General features: G+C 38.0%; 1 long non-coding RNA gene across 1 annotated transcript; it reads left to right on the top strand.

Annotated features, from left to right (window-relative positions):
• Positions 1–2,655: 2,655 nt before the first annotated feature.
• On the top strand, positions 2,656–5,498 carry LOC128312309 (uncharacterized). Its single transcript, XR_008291396.1, has 3 exons — positions 2,656–3,345; positions 3,437–3,506; positions 5,258–5,498. It is a non-coding gene; the product is annotated as an uncharacterized LOC128312309 (long non-coding RNA).
• Positions 5,499–5,778: the final 280 nt, after the last annotated feature.

The raw sequence follows: 5,778 nt of genomic DNA, 5'->3' as shown, positions 1-5,778 counted from the left end.
TGCCAGGCACTATGACCAGAGATCAGATTAATTATCTATCAACTTGTCTGTCTTCTGCCATTCCTTCAGAACATCAATGGTATCCCCTTGTCCACAAGATTACATTAAAGCTTTCAAGACCACTAACGTGGCCTCAACTTATCTTTTGAACCACATCTCGAACTGTCATACCTCACTAACAGTACTTCTATTTATACAGAGAAAGCAAAGACAGTACTTTTCAAGACCTATTCTTCTGTGACTCTGTGGCTTTGCATGTGTTGAGAGATATGGTGGGAAAGGAGAAATTGCACAATGGATTTAGGGTAGATTTTGAAATTAGGAGGTTTTAAACTTGAGGGCCAAGTGAACTATAGTAAACTATAGGCAAATTGCTTAGCCTCTCTGAGACTCTTTTTCCTCATCTGTAAAATGGGGGTAATAATTACTTTCTGGTGGTGGTGTGCAGTTTATAGGAGAGGCATACTATGCACCTAGCACAGTATCTGTACCCAAAGAAGTGCTTCACCAAATAGATGCTTTCTGTACTTCCTTATGCTTGGAGTTCAATGGCCCTATGAGTTTCTACTCATCTCCTAAAACTGCCAAATTATACCCCATTTACAAAGCCTTTTATAAGATCCCCCAGGCACATTTGGGTGAATTAGGATGAATAATCTGGCAATGAATGCAAGATTTTTGGGAGGAAGGAGGGACCTAGAATAAGCAGGCCAGCCAAAATCTTTCACTTCTTGTTGCCAAAGTACATTTTTTTTCCACAGAAGGGGCTTCCTGGCCGCTTGCCTGGTTGTGTCTCCTCAGGCAACTCAAATTTCTTTGAAGATTTGCTCACCTTCATCTCTTTCTCCCCCACTCCTCACCCTAGTCCCTTTACCAAATCTATCCATCTCATCTAAGCTTCCTTTCCATGCTTTAATCCACTGTTTGGCAAGTCTTTCAACCTCTGGTTCACACTTTGACAAATTAACCCTTGTACCACCTTAGATTTCCCATGCCATTTTTGTTTCTTTATTGGATTTTGTGTGATTTTGTTCTTTGACATTATTGGGCCAAAGACCACAAGGCTCCTTTGCATCATAGACTCATAAGATTGTAAAGATCAGTCTACTACATCTTCATCATCTTTATTCTGTACATGAAGAATAGGAATCTCAGAAAGACTTTATTGAGTCAATGCCTAGATGTGATTAAGCTTCTGACCCATGTCTCCCTCATCCTGTCCAGTGTTCATCTGCCGTACCACACTGACTCCTCTGATCATATGGCACCTTGAAATCTCACAGATATCCAGCTGGGAATTAGAATGACAAAATAATGTGCTATAGCTGTGTGGGGTCCAGCCCAAAGCCAAAGGATTCCTTTCATATAATGATAAGCCACAGGGTCTTTTAATCAAACAAGTAAAATGATGTATGCCAAGGGCACCCATAACTAGGTGGATGGAAGGAGGTGAATATTTTGAGATAGGTTGCCCTTGGAGAGATCTGCAGATGTAGCAAGTTGTCTTATGGAGTTGGGGCAGGACAGAATTCAGAGAAATACTGGAACTTCCTAGCAGACTGTCTCACCTCACTGAATTTACTACCCAACATGGTTTCTCAACTTTACATCTTTGGAGTTACAGATGAATACTGATTGTGGTTTTTTTGAGATTAATCTTCAAAGGGGCTATGACAGTGTGACTGGGGCTTCCTGGAAATAATAAAAGGAGGAGAAAAGAATAAATATTTATTAAGCACTTATACAAGTCCTGGTAATTTCACATACCTTAATGAAGTTGCAAGAAATTTTCCTATTGTATAGATGAGGAAACTAAGATTTAGGAGTGGTGGCTTATTTGACCAGGTTACTCAGGAAGTTGAAGCCAGACTCAAATTTTAACTCATTTGACTTAAAGAAGACGAGGAGTGTAAAGACCTCTACTGAAATTCTGTAGAACTGATTTCTAGACTCCAAGTTTCTGTTTATGCTGATTTCACCAAGCCTTGTGACTCCTGCCTGTTGTTCTTTTCTTTCATTTTAAAACCTGGTGTTAATCCTGTTTTACTTTTTTATAGGGATATTGGAAAGTCCAGGCAAAACAATGGATTTGACAGCCTTTGAAAATTACGAAGTGTTATGCAAATACAAGTCATTAGTATCATTGCATTACAAAGTAAATATTGAGTAGAGGAAGAAAACCTAAGGAGTGTACAAATTTCTACATTGTTTTCCAAATTATTATGGAAGCAAACCAAAACCCAGAAGGTCTCTTGCAATGTATTCTATTCCTCTAGATTCCTTTAATCTATGCAGATTAAGTACATACCCCAATGTCATTAACTGTTTCAACTATGAATTAGAATGACATTGCTAAATCCAAAGCTCTATTACTTATCTTAGTATTCAAAATAATCTGACCTCTTAATATTCTATACTTAATGATTTGTATGAGTTGAATGAAATTCTAACATTTTTCTGACAATTGCTTTATGTATATTTTTATATTACATTAATAGTGACTGACATCAAATCTTTTCTTTCAGACATTGAAAAATAAAACTAACAGCATCAGTAGTGTCAATCTGGCAACTGATCATTTATGGGTTAAAATCCCATAATGTTGTAGATAAAGGTAATAATTTTCTGTTCATGAAGATGGAAATAAACAACACACTCAACAACAAATAAACTTGGGAGAAAAACTTTCCATTCTAAAAAAATTTTTTAACGTTTATTTATTTTTTGAGAGACAGAGCATGAACTGGGAAAGGAACAGAGAGAGAAGGGAAGTCACAGATTCTGAAGCAGGCTCCAGGCTCTGAGCTGTCAGCACAGAGCCGGATGCGGGGCTTGAACCCATGAACCATGAGATCATGACCTCAGCCAAAGTCAGCCTTCTAACAAACTGAGCCAACCAGGCACCCCAAAAACTTTCCATTCTGACTTTTGTTTCTCCATGGATAATGATTTCTTCTTCAGCATATGGGGACTAAGTGATATTCTTAAACATTGGTACATACATAAATAAGTATGCATTATTTTTCTTGAGAATAAAAATATGAAGAACAATTAAGAAATAAAAGCAATATTTATGAGTAATTTACAGAAAGTCCTATTATTGTGCAACTAGTTTATATCTGTTTTTTGTTGTTGTGTAAGTATGCAATGGAGTATTTACCACGTTATCTTGACTGCACCCATGCTAGGGCTTAGGTGCAGTCAAGGTAGTGATCCTATGTGGTCCTTTGCATGAACAAGTGGACAGATGGATTGAAGAAACTTCTGAGAAAAAGTCTCTGGAAATGGAAGTTCTGAATACAGCTGAAGCTAAAAGTTGATCTGACCCAGCTCCTCTGGGAAAAGGTGACTGGTTGTGTGTGTAAGTTGAGAGTTGTATCAGTAAAGGTGTTTACTCTTTTGGGTTCATGACTCTTTTGTACCTATTCCTTCCCAGCCATCAACTCCAGAAGTAGGAAGGGTCATCTTCTGTCAGAGGAGGTGCCACATGGGTTTCTGGCTAAAAGGTATAGCAACTCTGTACTAGGTCCAGAAGCATCAGGGTTGGTTGCATTCTCATTTCTTCTGGTAGCATCTGGCATAGAAGCCTAATCAAGCCAAGAGCAGCTACTCTGAGGAGCTACTGGGGACTAGAAGCTGTAGATGATCCTGATTTGGTGGACTGATTCTTGATATATAAGCCTCTCCAGTGATTCTAAGAACTACTTGAGGGAGGGAAATCTGGGAAAAGTTGGGCTTCTAGCCACCATGATTTAGTTATCATTGTCAGTTGTGCCACACTGTGTTTGCTGGTTAAAAAAGCTGCTCAGATTACCAGTAAATAATTAAAAATTCACAAACAAGCAGATATAGAAGTAAATGCACATTTATTTCTACAAACCACTTATACATTGGGAAAATTTCAAAACCACATTCTACAATTTTTTTTTTAATGCAGCCAGATTATACAATTGATTTGAATACTACTTTTACTGCCAGGTGCCATTGATTAACCTGGGGGAGCTAGAGGAACAAGGGAAATGGAGACAAAGATATTGATTATAATATGAGTGAAGGAGAGGGTGGGGAGAGTGAAGTTAGGGGTGAGTATGACTACAGCATCAAGGTGACACATGGCAATCAATATTAGTGTTGGTGTGTGGTTGCTTTTTAGTTCCTCTCAATATCAGGTACAACTTGGTAAACTTACCCAGATCTGGAGACATAAAAGAGAGACAAAGAAACCATATTGGAAATGATGTTATGTTGGCATAGTTGAAGCTAGAAAGTCTGTTCAGTTACACTCCATAGCTCATAGTTGTCCTTAGTCCTGGTGAGCCAATGCTATACCAAAAGCTCAGTCGGTTTCTCCCAATGGGAAGGAGAAAGTTTCTGCACTACTGGACTCCATGGATACCTTGGACAACTGCCTGTGGTAGTTTACTCATCTGTCCTTCTGGGAATTATAGACCAAAAGAAAGAAGTTAGGTTTCAAAGTATTTGGGCTTTGGTAGGAGGGAAACTACCAGATTAATCAAACCCCAAATAAAAATATTCAAAATAAAGGTTGTGATGGTGGAAGAATTTTAAAGCACCACTGGGGAAATGTAGGACCCTGTGTTGATACTGATTACTAGATTCTTCCCAGCAAAAAGTGTAATGGGGTCCCTAATGGGCTCCTGAAACCTGCACCCCATCTTTTGTATGTATGGACATACTTGCACTGTTCTGTGAGGAAGGGAAAGGTCTTTCTTTTATCATGTTTTCAAAGGAATCTGTATTGGTCAACTTTTCTGCTGCTGTAACAAACAATTCTAAAAATGTTTGTGTCTTAAATATTTGTTTCTTACTTATGGTCAGTTCAGCTCAGTTGGGAAGCTTGGGAAAGTATGTTCTGTTCTACATGAATAATTAATGACTTTTTTTAGTGGGGTTATGAGTATTTGGGAGACAGATTATAGAGGTAAAGTACCACTTTCATTACATGATATTAAGGATATTTTCATCAAAATGACTTACCATTGTCAGTGATCGCTTTAATCACTTGGTTGAAGTAATTTATGTTGTGATTCTCCACTGTAAAGTTACTATTCCCTTGTCAATCCCCTTCCCATGCTACTGTGCTCTTTGAAAGAAAGTTACTAAGTGCAGCAGAAACACTTCTTTTGAGGATGTAGTATCTATGTAAATTATTTGTAATTCTTCTGCAAGGGATATTTGTCTTTTTATCCCCATTTATTAATATATTCATAGTCCTTTCACTGTGCTTTTTTTTCAGCACCTCCCTACTGGTTCTATGAAACACTCCAGGTTCCTATTGTATATTTCCTCCCCAGTCCTAGACACAACCACTTCTCCAAGAGACTCTGGGCCTTCTACTGGACAATGATAATAGAAAATAACAACTGGGTGCTGGGTATGCTGTTGTTACAGGATCATCTGACAGAGAAAAGAAATGTATGTATATATACATAAACATATGACTTTTTCTTTATGTCACCATCTACATCTATATTAAAATAAACATAAGTTCTTACTGATGTCTTCAACAGTAATCCATTACCACATGCATCAGTCTAGTCTCTTGTTTATTTGTAATCTCCCACTTCAACATGAGAAACCTGGCTTCCCCAACTGCCATTCATTTTCTTAATTGTGCCATTATGGATAGTGGTTTCAGAATTTGTGTGTGTGTGTGTGTGTGTGTGTGTGTGTGTGTGTGTGTGTGTGTATCCCCAGGGAAGACGACTTTATTAGCAAAAGTTCATTACTTACATCAGTTTTCTTTTACCTTGGTCT

This window comes from Acinonyx jubatus, chromosome D3, assembly GCF_027475565.1.
Source record: "Acinonyx jubatus isolate Ajub_Pintada_27869175 chromosome D3, VMU_Ajub_asm_v1.0, whole genome shotgun sequence".
NCBI lineage: Eukaryota > Metazoa > Chordata > Mammalia > Carnivora > Felidae > Acinonyx > Acinonyx jubatus.
The sequence above is the reverse complement of the archived record's forward strand: the minus strand, read 5'-3'. Positions and strand labels throughout refer to the sequence as shown.